This window comes from Grampus griseus (assembly GCF_964374135.1).
Source record: "Grampus griseus genome assembly, chromosome: 9".
NCBI lineage: Eukaryota > Metazoa > Chordata > Mammalia > Artiodactyla > Delphinidae > Grampus > Grampus griseus.
This window is the reverse complement of record NC_139003.1, coordinates 24,320,139-24,337,774: the sequence shown is the minus strand read 5'-3', so window position 1 is coordinate 24,337,774 and position 17,636 is coordinate 24,320,139.

Sequence of the window (17,636 nt, the reverse complement as noted above, 5' to 3'; positions counted from 1 at the left end):
GGGCAGGACCCGAGGCGCCCCTTGCCAGGGCAACGGCTGCCGCCGGAGCCCGGCTCCCCTCAGCGCCGCTCCACCTGCGACGGTCCCTCAGGCTTTTGGAGAGGGGCGGGGAAGGATGGGGGTTTCCCCCGCCTTGGGCTCCTTTTGGTAATAGTTGTTGTTTCAGGAAACTTTATTAAGTCAGTCTCTCTCTTTCTCTGTCTGCCCCTCCACGAAGAGCCTGAGCTGCCGCCGCAGAGCGGGTAGGAAGGGGGAAGCAGAGACTCGCCGGCTGCGACAGGGAGCGACTGACTGACCCCGGACGGAGATGGGGCGAGGGCAGGAAGTGACAAGCTCTCGGAGTGGGTGGGGGGAGTGTGGCCGGCACGCCCGGGAGCGCCGCGCGCATGCGCCCAGCCCGGCGCCCCCGACGGTGGGGTGGCGACGCTCTGCGGCCGGGCGCGGGGAGGGAGCCGGGGCGGGTGGCGCGGCCCGGGTCTCGAAGCGGCCGTACTACCGCACGTCCCCGGCGGACTGGGAGCCGAAGTCCTGGGCTTCGCGGGCCGAGAGGTGTGAGGCCCCTGGTGCGGTGATTGCGCCCGGGAGACGGACTGCTGGGCAACCAAACTGTTGCTATCGCTTTTCTTCTTTCGGTGGAACCGAAACGGGAGGCTTGTAAAAGCAAGGGAGGGAACTGTAGGAAAAGGCTTGGCAAATGCGTAAGCCGTAAATCGTGGTGATTCCGAAAAAGTTGTCATAAATGGTACAAGTGGAACTTTTTTTTTTTTTAAACCCAACAATTTCCGAAGTGTGTCTCTCAGAACTTCGGGGGTTTTAGCAGGTCCTTGGGAGGAATACAACCTAGTTGGTGGAAGATCGGTATTGATTGCAGCTGCGCTCCGCTTCTGGCACCTGAAAGTGAAGTTGGGTCACGTGGGCTGTACGCACTTATTCTCATCGGCGTTCTCTTCCAGCTTGGAAAATCCCCCAAGATCGCAGTGGTCTGTCAAATTCAGCAAACCCGTGTGCCGCTGCTCGGGGGCAGGAGAGACGCCTCCCCCGCCTTCTCCCCGACGCCTAGGATGGAATTCTTGCTCCAGAAGCAAATATGAAAATTTTAAGACAGAAGAAGCCCCTTTGCTTTGTTTATCTCCATCTCTCCCCCCCGCCACCCCCAAGATCCACTTCGTAGTTAGCTTGCCAGTTTTCGGATCCCTGAAAAACAAAGTTTCGTAGATAGGCTTTTGGAAAAACAAATGAGTGACTGAAATCTATTTTCAGAATTAAAAGTTAAGTTTGTAGTAGACCCAGTAATTGATAAATTTGTTACTGTAAAAATATTGAATGGAACATTTGCATAGGTCCTAAGGGACTGTAGCAGCTTGGTTATAGGGGTGACAGGAAAAGGATAGGAAAATGAAAAACTTTTTAAAAGGAATTCCACGTACTGTACATTCTACATACTAACTGGTTACCTTAGTATGTTTGATCTCTTTATCTGTCCCATTGTCAAGAAGCAATACAAAACATCAAACTAAAATGAAATGCCACAATTTATAAACCAGTGTAAAATAAACTACGTCCACATGATGGTGTTATGAAGCCAATTTAAAAAATCACATTTTTATAATATTGTGTGTAATATGCTTAAGCAAAAAAATAGAAAAAAATTTTAAACGTGACCCTTAACAGTGGATTTTATTTAACACTGGAGATCTTTGGTAAAATTTGAGGTGAAATATTGTCTTCACTTTTGGAAGATCTTTTCCTACTTTAATAAGCAAATTTATCATAGGTTTAAAAAATGAATATACAATTTTAAGTTTTCATAAACCTGAAAAGGCATCTCTTTGGATATGTAAGAGTTGTAAATGTTTGCTGACCAGATGTGAATAAAAAATGTTTAGTTTCCTGAGTAAATGCAGTATTATTTATATTGTACTTCAAAGTGGTCATTACTAGAGGGTCCTCAAAATTGCTTGTTAATAGAATAAGTTTTAAACAATTTTTGAAAAATTAGAATTATAGACAAGATTGTAATGTGCATGTGGGTAGAACAAATATTGAACCCTGAATCATAGAATTTTAAAGAGGAAAAGAAACCATGGAAGTTACATAGTAAACCTTACTTTATAGGCAGAAAACTGAAACCCAGATAGGTTAACTGATTTGCTGAAGGTCACACAGTAACAGAACTGGGTCTAGGACCTAGATCATTCCCTTTATAAAATAACAATGCTAGTATCTGACATGTTTTGCGTAATATGTTTTAAGCTCAAGCATTAACTCATTTAATCCTAACAACAATTCAATGAGATTTTGTTATCATTCCATTCTTCAGGGGGAGAAACTGAGGCAAAGAATAGTTAAATAACTCATCAAGGTTACAGCTGATAGGCAACTGAACCAGCATTTGAACCCAAACGGTATGGCTCTGGAACTCATGACCTTAGTCACTATGTTATGCTGGCTATATACTGTGTTGCCTACACTGTACCACAGCTGTTTTAGATCACATTGTATGTGAAAGATGAGCCAGTGGATCCTGTCATTTGTGAAAGGTGTTAAAATGCCACGTACAAGTTCACGAAGCGGGAATGGAGTTGCTGGAATCACAACTGAATTTCACAGGGCCCTAGAGTTTAAAGAGACTTTGAACATCTTCTAGAATTTTCACCCTACCTCTAAAAACACTATGCACAAACCATCACAGAAAAATTGTCTTCCCTTTTCGTTGTTCACTGCAGCAACCTAGGTGATACATCATTACAGCTTTAAGGAAATTTTTGATCCTTAAAGTCTGCAAGTGCATCCTAATGATTAACCTAAGACCCTCTTACAGTTTAAAAATATTCCCTCATCTTCAAGGCTAGAGAATATATATGTGAGTGTGTGTATGTGTATATATTACATATACACACACACACACACACACACACATACACATATATACTATTACTGCGTAGCAAACCACCCTAGAATCAGTGCCTTAAAGCCATTTTATGTGCTCTCTGGCCTTGTCTGGGATCATGCATGTAGCTGCTACAGTCATCTGGCAGCTTGACTGGGTGCACTCATGGATGGCAGCTAGTGCTGACTATTGGCTGGACCTCTCTCTCCCCTTGTAGCCTTTCATCCTCAATATCATCCTGGGCATCTTCACATTGTGGCAGCATGCCAAGCAAATACAGAGTGGGAACTGCAAGACCTCTTGAAGCAGAAACTTGGCATCACTTCCACCACACTCTATTGGTCAAAGAAAGTCAAAAGGTCAGCACATATTCAGAAACTTGGGAGATAAATTTCCCTTCTTTTTAAATTTTTTTAATTGAAGTATAGTTGATTTACAATATTGTGCCAATCTCTGCTGTATAGCAGTGACTCCGTTTTATACATATATACATTCTTTTTTTAATATTCTTTTCCATTATGGTTTATTCCAGGAGACTGGATATAGTTCCCTGTGCTATACAGTAGGACCTTGTTGTTTATGCATTCTAAATGTAATAGTTTGCATCTACCAACCCCAAATTCCCAGTCCACCCCTCTCCCTCCCTCCCTCCCCCTTGGCAACTACAAGTCTGATCTCTATGTCTGTGAGTCTCTGTTTTGTAGATAAGTTCACTTGTGCCATATTTTAAATTTCCCTCCTTGATGGGAGGAGTAGCCAAGTCACATTTCAAAGGGATACGCATATAGGAATGGAAGCAATTATTGTGATGATCTTTGCATGTAGTCTATCACAATATACAATTATTTCAAGAATGATACTAACTAAAGCTGCTGGATTGCTTTTCTTTTTCTTAATGCTTGATGATGCCTTTAAGAAGAGCATAACAAGGAAACACTAGTCAGACCAATTCTTTAAACTAAGTGGGTCAATTTGCTGGCCTTGTATAAATAAACCTTAGTGATTCCTTTACTTTCCTCATCATTTTGTTGCTTTCTTTAAGATTTTCCCATGTGTTCTAAACAAATCTCTCTAAAACACAGTATAAAAACCTAACAACAAGTAGAAGCACTTATAGTTCCTATAGGACATACATATTCCGGTCCAGATTTTTCCAGCTTTGATTATGATGTGGCATTTTACAACACAAATAATTAAATTCATAATTATTTACAAATCAAATTATGGACCAAAATAGAGGCTGAAAGTTTAGAAAGTGTCATGGAAAATTGATTTAGAAGGGCAAATATTAAACTGTTGATCTATTATCAATTCTAGAACTTAACATCTAAGCAAGCAACATAATATGAAAAGGGATGATAATGCTTTCCCTAAGATGTTTATTTTAAGGACAGTAGGGAGTAGGTTGTACCTGCTGCCCTGGAGGCAAGTCACCTACTAGGAACCACTCCCCCACCCCACACCCCGAACATGGACTTAAAGTTTCCATTCCTGGTGCTAAAAGCACACTTAGGTCTTCCTGGCCAGGTGATACAGAGCATGTACCATGGTGCCATGTGACACGGCACCAAACCATGCCTTACAGGTCTTCCATTCAAATGCATTTCAGATAGCATTTAAGTGAATTCCATTTTTAAAAATGTTTTTTGTTATAGGGGAGTATGTTCATACGTAAGTCTGTATTATAATCTAATAATAATAGCTAAAGATAATTTTGTCACTTATTGAACTCAGACAAGGTGCTAAGTGCTTTCTGGTTTTTCACTGAATCCTTACCAAGTTCCTGGGTTAGATATTATCCCATTTTACAAATTAGGACACAGATAATTTGTGTTTGACCTAAGATTTAAACGTAGGTCTGAGTCCAGGTCCTATACCTCAAGTTACATGCGTTCGGATTATATATTCTGATTATTTCTAAAATTTTATCTTCAGCTCAGACCTGTCCCTGAAGCCTCTAAGCTCTATTTCTAACTACCCAGGAGGCAGATAATCTGAATTTTCCCAGGCATCTCAAAATTAGCAGGGTCCAAACTGAACCTACCTTCTCACGAAACCTGTTCTTCCTCTTCCAAATTTTAATCAACAGTGTTGCTATCTATTCAGGCTATCAAGGTAGAGGCCTTGGAGTCATAGAGAGGAGCACATGCAGAGATGCAAATAATGCAAGTTACCTGTGTACAAGGTTTCTCATCTCACTTATCCCCAGCGTCTAACCTAGCACCATTGGTTATACCTCAGAAAAGTCTAGAAAATAGTGTCCTCTCTCCGTGGGCACCATCAATCTTCTAGTCCAAAACCTCATCTCTGAACCATTTCAATAACTACCTCCATGGTCTCCCTACCACCATCTCTCCCTCTCTCCATTATTCCACACTATCAACAGAACTATAGTCCAAACAAATATAATATTACTTCCCAATTTAAAATTTCTGTTGACTACTCATTTTCCATATGAAGAAGTCAAATCTCAACAAAAACCATTAGTAGAAAGAGCACATGGGGAACCCCTGGTGGTCCAGTGGTTAGGGCTCTACGCTTCCACTGCAGGGGGCCAGGGTTCGATCCCCAGTTGGGGAACTAAGATCCCACAAGCTGTGTTGGAAAAAAAAAAAAAAGCATTTGTTTTGGAGCCAGAAAAATCTAGGTCTTAGTCCCATCTCCACCATTCATGAGTTTTGTGTCTCTAAACAAGTGAGAACCTGTCTTGAAACTCAGTTTCCTCGGCTGTCTGCTACTTTCAGTGTTGTGGGAAATCAGTGAATGAATAAAGTGCCCAGAAGGACCTGGAACACAGTTCAGGTATAACAATAATAAATACTTACTATTATACTTGTCCCTCCCACAATTTCACAACTTTATGCTCCAAAGAAACTTGCTGGATTTCTCGTCCTTTGCAGAAATCAACAAAGCAAACAGTAGTTTAACTGGGTGGGGAGGGAGTGTGGGACACGAGGGAATTTTAGAGAGAGATGATAGAGTTGTAGGTTATGTGGCTGTATCCATTAGCTAAAGCAACTGTTAAATAATAGAACAGTGGTTTGGGTAGAAGGTTGGGAAGTGTACTGGGAGGGGAGGGGTGCCAATTTGGGGGCTACTGGCCATTTTATAGATTTTGACCTAATGATCGTTACATGTATATTTGCCTTGTAATAATTCAGCAAGCTGATAGTTATGTTTTATGCACTTTTATGAATGTGTATAATATTTCACAATAAAAAATTTTTTTAAAGCAGCTGACGTAGGTTTTAATGCCTCTGAACTACATTTGGCATAAATCAGAAATGAGTATTGAACTTTTCAAGGCTTTGAGCCTTTGCACATGCTACTCCTTACACCTGGAAATAAATATCCTTCCCCTCCACCTGGAAAGCTCCTATTCATCCTTCAGATGTCACTTCTTCTGAGAAACTAGCTCCCACAGACAAATAACTGCTCCATTTTCCTGCTCCTGTAATAAATCATTCTGATTAAATGGCTGACTCTCCCATTAGTCTGAATTCGTCAAGAAACACATCATAACTTATTCCTCTTTTGTTTTGCCATCACCTAGCCCACTACATGGCACACGATAGGCAACAATTAAAAGTTACTAGATGGGCTTGAGTGAACAAATTTTCATTTCAATTGGGCTAAAGAAGAAATAATGACAACGTTCATTCTTTGCAATAAACATCATAAGAAAAAGTTTAGTGGGGAAAATCAATTTTACTGGTTTAGTTTAATTAGGCCCCTGGCCTAATAGGACACTCATTTTCAATGTAGAGAACAACCATACGAGGACAATTAAAGGAACCACTATTGCATAGAATTAGTAGTGCTGTAGACTATATGCCATAGCTGGACACTTGAAACTACTAACCATTCATCATGTAAAACCATTCATCAGGATTGTGTTTTTGTTTTTATGAGGGGTGGTTATTTTGGTTTGGTTGGTTTTTTTAACTTTTTTTTTAACTTGCAAATAAATGGGATTGTATTTTAAGCAATTTCTGCCTTTTTTAGATATCATCTTTGACTTTTTTAACTTTTAATTTTGAAATAGTTTCAAATTTAAAAGCAAATGGAAAGAACACAAATAATTCCCATACTCTATTCAGATTCACCAATTTTTAACATTTCGTCATATTTGCTCACTTGCTCTCTCTCTCAATCCATATACATATCTGATTTTTTGAACCATCTGAGGGTAGATTCAAATGTACATCCTGCCCCTTTATCCTTAATTACCTCAGTGTGTATTTTCTGAAAGCAAGGATTTTATTATCTTACATAAGTGCAATACAGTTATCATATTCAGCAAGTTTAACACTGATACGATACTTTTATTTAGACTAAGGTCTATGTTATAATTTTGTCAGTTATCCTGATAATGCCTTTTATGGATTTTTTTTCCTCCAATCTAAGACCCTATCCAGGATCACATATTGCATTTAGTTGTCGTGTCTCTTTGCTTTCCTTTAACCTGCAATAGCTCCTCAGCCTTTCTTCGTCTTTCATGACAATGACATTTTGCTCAATACGGGCCAGTTGTTTTATAGAATGAGTCAATTTGGACTTGTCTGATGTTACTTCATGATTAGATTGAAGTTTTACCTTTTTTGAATGGTATGTAATACTTGATGTGGTGTCTTTCTCAAGGCATGGAATGCCTGGTTGATAGGCTTTCTTTTTTTTTTTTTTTTGCACCTAGCCACGTGGCTTGCCCTAACCATTAGGCCACCAGAGAACTCCCAGTAATCCTTTTTCTTGAGATATAATTGACATATAACGCTATATTAGTTTCAGGTGTACAGCACAACTATTCAAATATATTCGTATATATTGCAAAATGATCCCCACAATAAGTCTAGTTAATATCCATCACCACAGAATTATGAAACTTTTTTTCTTATGATGAGAACTTCTAAGATCTACTCCTTATCAACTTTCAAATATATAATATAGTATTATTAACTATAGTCACCACGCGATACGTTACAACCCCAGGACTTATTATTTTATAACTGGAAGTTTGTAATTTTGACCCCCTTCACACATTTCACTCACTCCTTCCCACCCCCACAACCCCCCGCCTGCAGCAACCACCAATCTGTTCTCTGTATCTATGAGTTCAGTTTTGTTTTGTTTTTGTTTTTCTTAAGATTCCATATATAAGTTAGACCATATGGTATTTGTCTTTGTCTGACTTATTTCACTTAGCATAATGCCCTCTAGGTCCATCACATTGTCACAAATGGCAAGATATCTTTCTTTTCATGGCTGGATAATATTCCACTCTGTGTATATATATGCACATCAATGGAGACTTACGTTGTTTGCATGTCTTGGGTATCGTTAATAATGCTACAATGAACACGGTGGTGCATATATGTTTGATATTAATCTTGATCACAGGTTTAAGACGTTATTCAGCTTCTCCACCGTATAGTTACTGTTTTTCCTGTTGTTATGAATAAGTAATTTGTGTGTAGATAACAATGGTTTTATTATAGAGACTCCTTTCAACTAGTGATCTCAGTAATCTTGCTTAGGTTTTAGAAACTATCAAAGCAAAATTAAAGAGAGTAAAAGTTAATTGAACTGACTGTAATATAATTAGAAACTATGGTCAATTATGTAACTGGAAGCTGTTTTTTGGTTTACTCTTATATGATAAAAAGTTAGAAAAGTATTTGTTATTACCCTGGGTGTTAATTTATTATCAGTAAATCCATTCAACCAACATTTGCTGAGTATCTGTAATATTCCAAACATCATGTCAAGCTGAGAATACATTGATGAGTAAGACCAGGTCTCTTCCCTTTAGTAAACAAAAATTTCTTTAGTGCCTATGCACTGGGTTCTAGGAATACATCCATGAATAATTTGGGAAGTTCTTACCTACTTGGAGTTTATAGTCTAATTATTGAGGAGCTCCCAATCTAGTAACTGTGACGCAGTAAAAACCTGTATTGTTTCATGATAATCACATAAGACAAGCACATGAGAGATGACTGAAACCATGGACTTATAAGGTCTATTCACAACAGAAGCACGGGGGCAGGGGGAAGGGGGTGTTTGCAGCATGTTTTCATCTCGAGTTAGAAAGCCATAATAATAGATGATGAATAATAATATGTTGGGTTTTTCCAAGTAAATATTAAAATGTTACTAAGACCTATTTCTTTAGGCCAGCTGACTAACAGATTACCTATTATTATATATTAACAGAATCATTCATCCTAAATCGGAAGTTGTAAATGTTTTGTGATTCAGGTTGAACAACAGTCATGAAGGGCTTTGTATTTGATATTGTACCATCAAAAAGACAGTCTGGGGGATTCCCTGGTGGTGCAGTGGTTGAGAGTCCGCCTGCCGATGCAGGGGACACAGGTTCGTGCCCCGGTCCGGGAAGATCCCGCATGCCGCGGAGCGGCTGGGCCCGTGAGCCATGGCCGCTGAGCCTGCGCGTCCGGAGCCTGTGCTCCGCAACGGGAGAGGCCACAACAGTGAGATACAGTGAGATAGCCGCGTACCGCTTAAAAAAAAAAAAAGAAAAAGGGACAGTCTGAGTTTTTCATTCATTCTCCTAACTGCTCCTCCTTATGGCCAAGAAGGTTTATTTGAATGACTGAAAATAAGGCTGCAGTTCAGGACTGTAGAACAGAATGTCTTTTATGTAACTCTAACTTCATTAGTATCTTGATCTAAAATACCAAATCCAAAATCTTCTCTGGAAAAGTGAGATGATGCCTCATCTCTAACAACAAAGTATCAGAAGAAATGTACATTTTTGACTTATGAGAACTGAGTCAACACATGTGCCTTAGGTCTTAATTCCAGTTGAATACATAGACTACTATGTACCCGACTATAACCTACAACAAAATACTGTACTAACGGAACATTTTAAGTAAATAAATTGTGTCTGCACTTATTATATTGATCTGAGATTTTAAGTAATTTCTAAAATAATTTCTACAAAATGATCACATTTTTATCTTAAATTGGCATTAATTTTTCCCATTCAAACGGTCTAATTTTCTCAAATGAAAGTTGCATATTTTACATCTGAGAAATCTCTAGAATTAGAGCCTCTGCAGGTAGAAGGTACCTTATAAAAAGTCAGGAAGCTTGCTTGGGTGTTTCTTCTACTTCAAGTCATCAGTTATTGTCAGTCAGCAAACAGTTAAAGCAATTTCAGTGTTGTAATGATCATATGTGGAGTAAGGAAAAAAGTTAGATCGGTGAGAATTTTGAAAAAGAGCATCAAGGAATTACTCTCTCCACTCAAGAAGAGACGTTTCAAGTTAGAAGAAAGCCCCTCAGGATCCAGAGTGTCGAGATCCTTGGTAAGACCTGTGTTGCTGGGCAGTACTACGTCATCCAGTAACACCTAGATGCTGGAGTTAATATCACTGTTTTCAATGCCATAGAATGATGCTTTCTCCTTAGTAATTTGTGGGGGAGTACCTAAAGTAGTGTCACTCTCTTTTCTAAAACAAATGTCTTTGTAAAAAAGTGAGTCAAAGTTCAGTGTGTTTCTAGGCATCTTATTGCTAAAAGAGATGGTGTGCCAACTGTTAGGAATGGCAGTTTCATTTATGGGAACAAAGTTGCTTTACATTTCTCACAACCTTATTTTTAAAGAAACAATTGCTATAGGATATTCAAGAATTCCCCTATCCATGTTAGTTCTCTTTTCTTCATCTCTTGTGAAACTGGAAACTGTAATACAATAAAGTGAGAGAATTGAAACTTCTCATTTTTTAATCCTTGTCTTTCTAGTCTTAGGAAGCTCATTTTATTTTATTTTATTTTATTTGGTGTTCAAATACACTAATTTTATTTGACTTTGTATCCATAATTTTAAAGAAAACAAATAGCTAGAAGTTCATTTTAAACACACAACCCAGCCAGATGAATGAAGATGCAAAATAATGCACAAGTCAACTAGATTAATAAAATGAATGCCTAAAGATTGTTCAACTTAAGTGCTATATTTTATGTGGAAAACGTCTGAGACGTTTGTATCTCATCTAACTCTCCCTTAGGATTTTAGTTAAAGAAAACAGAGAACTCATGTCTTCTGGGAATTACAAAAAGAGTCTACAGAAGGTATTTTATAGTCTACGTGTTCATCCCTACATCATCCTTGTGTTAAAAGAGAGGGGAAAAAATTCTGAGAAAAAATATAAAGAGATGGCGAGGGGAAAGGAAAAGTTAATGAACATTAGCTGAGTCACTACTCTGGACCAGACACCAGCCTAGGCACTTTACATACATTCATTATCTCACTTACCAAGCAGTATTAAATAGCTTTATACTAGCCTTCATATGTTCACTGAGCATGGAGATATTCTCTCCTGATGTGACCTATGAAAAAAATCACTTTGCCCAGTCTAAAATGCTCTAGCTCTGATACTTTCACAAGGGAGACAGAAAGGTTGCTGCCGATTCATAGGAATTGTCACTACACTACCAGGAGAAAACGTGTGCGGAAACTCCTGGCTATCTACAAATCCAGTATTTGGCAGGAGCATAGTTGCTGCACATAAACCACACTTAAAATACTGGGCTCTGTCTGGACACTACACTTTTAAAAGAGATACAAACAAACAGAGGCACATTCACTGGGAGAATGACCAGAAAAGGGAAGAGATAGGAAATCATGTCCTACCTGGAGTGTTCGTACAAACTGGGGAAATTTCGCCTAGCCACTGAAGACTTCAAAAATACATGAGGTGTCAGATGGAAGAGGAAAAATATGTGTTCTATATGCCCATCCTTGCTGGGTGCAAGAAGTGCAGGAAGGCCAATCTCAATATGATAGAATAAAGAATTTTCTAACCAAACTGTCCTTAAATGGAATGGATTGCCTCAGGAGGTGATAAGTTCTCTATCACTTGGAAATGTGCAAACTTTGACTGGGCCCTTGGCAGAAATATTGTAAAGGAGATTCAAACTTAAAATGGAAGACTGGGTTTAAAAAGATGACTCTGAAGTTATTTCCAACCCAGACATTGTTCACAAATGACTGGTGATTGAACCAAACCTTCGTGCCTCGGAACTCATAGTTCAAAATACAATAAATCGGAATAAACTTTCCTCACATGAACCATACAATAAGAAATCAGAATTTTCCTACCCTTCCTAATTCAAAGTTAGAATATACAATTTTACTCACTGGTTTTTTCATAAATTGAGACACAAACCAACAACCTGACCTGTTAATGCCAACACTGGGATCAGGCATCATTGGTTTATCCTCTATAAATATCAAGGATGGAATTAGAGTATTTTGATTCATTCATGTAACAGCTATTTATTGAGCACCTATTATATGCCAATAACAGTGCTAGGGATTGGGATGGGAGATATAATCATGAACAAAAAACATGACCTCTGCCCTCAAGGAGTTTACAGTCTAGTACAGTTGCTGTCTCCCTACAGATCACGTGAAATCTACTGTTTCCATGCATGTGCCTTCATTAATTTACTTTCTGATTAAAAATGTCAAAATAATTAAAACAGAAAAAACATTTTCCTTCTATTAAACATTCATCAGAAATATCATGATTATCAGCTTAGAAGGACTCAATTTACATAATCTGAGAAACCATATTCTACCAAAATACATCACTGCTTATATTTATGGAGTTAGTACAAATATACATAATATGTAAGAATGTTCTTTGCTATGATTAATTTATATAGACAAATTAATTTGCATGAAATGTGACTCATTAAGAGAATATAATTACTTGAATAATCAAAAATTATTTATGAACGTTAATTAGCTGGCGTTTTGCAGTTTTCAGATAGATACTATGGTCTAGATCAGCATTAGAAACACTTGTGGTTAGTAGTCTGGTTCTTACGTACCCCAGTAGTTTGATTTGCTGCAAAATTAAATTTACAGTTGAGCTGGAAGTTCGGTAGTAGGATTTAGGTTAGGAGCTGGAAAAAAATTTTATAAGATTAAGTCATGTGATTTAGTTGACTGACGTTACCAAGAATAACATATGAAAACTGTGAAGACAGAATCTATGAAGCCTTAAGTTCCTGCCATATACAAAGCCACATGATGAGGAGATGAATTCCTATATTCTTGCAGGCCTATTCAGAATTGTTTGCAGGTAAAACGACTCCTGCCTTTGTAATCGTGGTTGATTAAACCAGTCATCATTTCACGAGTCACAGGCAACATTATACAGTCTGGCACACACTAGGCACCCGATGAACATTTTTAAATGAATGAACAAATGGGCAGAAGTGGAAGTAAACTCAGAATTAGCATAACAGGGGTTAAAAAAAAGAGAAAGTGACCCACCCATTAACTCATTCAATAAATATTTTCTCATCTCTATAATTAAATCGGGCACTGTACGTCAGATACTCTTCCAAGGTATATAGGTGTAAGCAAGACCAGACATGATCGTACTACCCCTCAAGAAGTTTAGTCTAACTGAAAAGACAGATACTAATCAAAAGCCGCCCATTAAAATGCAAATATAATATGCATAATATGAGAAGTGGCATGATAAGATGTATGGTGCTACGAGAGGGTCTAACAGAGGGGTCTGACCTTGTCAGGGAGGTCAGGGAAGCCTTGCTAAAGGACATGATGACAAATAATTACCCAGACGAAGTGAGGCTGAAGGAGCGTTCCAGTCACAGGGTCTGGCAGGTGCAAAGGTCTCATGGAAGAATGAGGGCCAGTACGCCTTTGCACAGGAGGCATGGTGTGAGATGAGGCTGGAAAGACCCCTGTAGGCCATGAGTGGTGGTCCTTTAGTCTTAAAAGCAAGTAAAAGCATCCCAGTGTGTAACAAGATTAGGGATTTAATCATTACACTCAAACATGCACACAAAACATGGTGTCATCATGTTACGTGTGTGTCTATATACAATGTGTGTATATATACATATACATATATATATATTTATTTTTTTTTATTTTTTATTTTTTTTTGCGGTACGCGGGCCTCTCAGTGCTGTGGCCTCTCCCATTGCAGAGCACAGGCTCCGGACGTGCAGGCTCAGCGGCCATGGCTCACGGGCCCAGCCACTCCGCGGCATGTGGGATCTTCCCGGACCAGGGCACGAACCCATGTCCCCTGCGTCGGCAGGCGGACTCTCAACCACTGCGCCACCAGGGAAGTCCTACTGTCTTTTTTTTTTATTATTATTATAAACATCTTAGTTGGAGTGCAGTGGTGTCTCATTGTGGTTTTGATTTGCATTTCTCCGATAGCTAATGATGTTGAGCATATTTTCATGGGTTTATTGGCCATTTGTGTATCTTTTCTGAAGAAATACCATGCCTGACTTTTGAATATCCTATTAGACTTTCATAAAGGTAAAATATTGTTTATAATTATCTGAGCCTAGAATTTAACTCCAGGTCACATACAATCATGAAATATTTTTGCATGGTTTTAATATATGGTAAATTCAAGGAATGCAACTACCATGTAAATTGAGTATCGATTATACCATGTTATATTCAGAAGCTTAGCAAGATCTGTTCATTATTTCAGAGCACATGATCAGTGGCAGTGCCCTCATGGCATCTGAATTGCTGGTGTAACATGCCTTTCTGTATCAGTCTGCGCTTGTTGCTGTGACATGCAAATAAGTATTCAAGGGAATTTGAGACTCCTTTTAATAGATTTAGAAACATAGGCATCTCAATGCATGTTAACAATAAGGATTGTTTGTAAATATTCTATGTTATTTCTAACTTATGTATTTTAATGTTGTGTAACACAGTGTTATCTATGCTGTGAAAATTACATATTAAAATTATGTAATTCATAATGTTCTGTTGTTTTTCGATCTTACTTCATGTTCCCAGAAGCCTGTCAAACAACCCTCTTGGTAGTCTCTTCTAATACGGTATTATTTCCAGTCTACCTTCTTCCTCTTCGCCTAAGGATGTAGTATCCAAGGTCTTTTTAAATACCAAAGATTGAGTGCACTGGGATTTTAAGACAGGAGACATGTTTTGTGTGTGTGTGTGTGTGTGTGTGTGTGATATTTCATCACTGTCTATCTGATGTCATAATAAAGGGAATTATTCTACATTGTACTAACAAATAAGACCAAACTCGCGTGTACAAATATCCTATAGTACTTCCTCACTTTCTCCATTTCCACTGTCTGTAATTTGTCTTGGCTGTTAACTACACTTCAGTCATGGTTATTTCCCTCTTTCTCTTATCATATACAAATAAGTCTGATCCATAATACGTATCCTAATTCTAGTTTATACTTTCATTTCCACTTGTACTTCTGCTCTTTCATTTTCCTGTATTTCTTGTACAGAGGAATTTCTTACTTCTCTCAAATTCAAACTTTTTCATTGTAACAAGACTCAAGCATCTGACCCCTACATGATATCTTCTAGTCTAGACATGCCCAGGCATTTACACATTGAAAGATTTATTATTTTATAGTAAATTACTTCCCCTTTGTTTCCCCTTTATATTAGGTATAGGTTATTATATTGATTTTTTTGGAATTCTATGTGGATACATTTATATTACCTATGACTTTCATTTCAGGATAATGAAGGAGGAATTACACAATATTCGTTATGGAAATGGGACACTGGATCTGACAGGGTTGAGACCCGCTGCTCTACATCATATCCTCCTCCACCCAGGACAGCAAGCCTCACGGCCTGGCTATCATCCGAGGCCTGGCTAGCTTCTCTACACTACGGCAGGCTCTATGCTCTCAAGTGAGTAGGCTTGGTTCTTGATATGCTAAAAGAATTTAGATGATCATCTCTAGCCCAAGCCTGGTTTCAAGATTAAAGAAGTCAGGTAACTTCCCTCTCATCCCCAGAGCAGTAAACCTCAAGCCTCATCCTCAAATGCAGAAGATGATAAAACTCATGATTTAAAGGACAAATTAAAATGTGCTATTTTAATTATTGTTAACTATAAATATTTAAAGCAAGATAGGAGGTAACATAATGATGTTTGGGTTCTATAAACTCCAGATGCTGTGCAGATAATTGACTGTGAGAAGCTCATCTATTGACTCAAGAGAAACACAACAGCTTTTCTGGTTTTCTTTGAAATCTAGTGCAAATGTGGCCAGTGTTCCCCCATGCTCTCCCATGGTGCCGGGTATCATTAAATTAATCCTTTATCACTTAAGGTCTTCTGGGACCTTACAGGACCACAGCATAATAGTGTAATGTACAAAGATGTCAAACATATAGTTGGGGAGTGGCTTAATATCTTCAGAATCTAATTCCTTTATATCTTAACTTTATGTATTGATTGTCTCCAAGTAGCGTGGTTGCTCAGCTGTGGTCTTGGTCCCTGAAGCTTCTAGCTAATAAAGGCAGGTCTTAGAATAGGAGTCCAGGTGCTGCTTCATGAACTGGAAAACATGGATGCTTAATGCATTCTTGCTTTCTCTCTCTGAAGTCTCCCATTTTATTTTAATTTTAATCTATGATTTCATGAAGTTGAGTTAGATCCAATATCAAGACATCTCATATTATCATGGGGCATTATAGCAACGAGAGTCACATTGGTCCATGTGAATTGTTTAATGAACCTTGTATCATTGATCCAGCCACTAATATAGCTATGACATTCCAGACTGGAGAGAAGGAAAGAGTCACCAACTGCCTTAAATTATTTGGCAGAGGAGGTGAGTATAAATTGTGCAGGATGGAATACGTAAGTCAAGATCGCCAAAAGAAAGAGTATAATGTATTAGGGATCCACCATGCTCCAGTAGGACCTCATCTTTACCGTTACTCGGCAAAACTCTATTTCTAAGTAAGGTCACATTCTCATATATAGAACAGACTTGCGGTTGTCAAGGGGGAGGGGGTTGGGGGAGGGATGGAGTGGGAAGCTGGGGTTAACAGATGTAAGCTATTTTATATAGAATGGATAAACAACAAGGTCCTACTGTATAGCTATCCTATGATAAACCATAATGGAAAAGAATATAAAAACTGTATATATATGTATAACTGAATCACTTTGCTGTACAGCAGAAATTAACGCAACATTGTAAATCAACTATACTTCAGTTTTTTAAAAAACTCAATAAATAAATAAATAGTCACATTCTGAGGTACTAGGGGTTAGGACTTGAACATATAATTCTGGAGTGGGAGGGGGGACGCAATTCAACCCATAACGTTTACCTTTTTTCTTAAAGCAATAATGCTTTGCCTGTGAAATTACGGCTGTGGGAAAGGGAGTAAAATAGTGGTACTGATGAGTGGTATGACTTCTAGCTTCAATTTCTAAGTCCTCCTGCTTATTTTTCTTCTTGATTTTGAGGGAGAAAAATACCAGAAATATTGGACAACTGTAAGTGCCCTTAAGTCGTCTTGAGGGCTTTTCATGTGAAATAATATAATAGCAATAGAGATACAACTACTTGTCATAGAAGAACATGCAAAATTACCAGCCAAACTTTACAGTGACAAGAAATTGTTACTTTTAGATTTGAGCATATAAACACTGCTGATATACACCTCAGCTTCCTGCTGCCATTTTCCTCAAGATAAAGAATCTTCAAAGCAAAACCCAACCTAAGCAAAATTACGAAGTAAAGGAGACTTGCCTTTTGGCCATTCCCTTCTCTTCCTCCCCTGTTTCCTCCCTTTCAGGCACTTCACTGTGTCGTATTTGCCTTTCCTGGCCAGGATTGTCTAGGGTCCCGTAGACATTCTGCCATCTTTGCTGTTTGGCCCGTCCTACCACGACCATTCAGGATT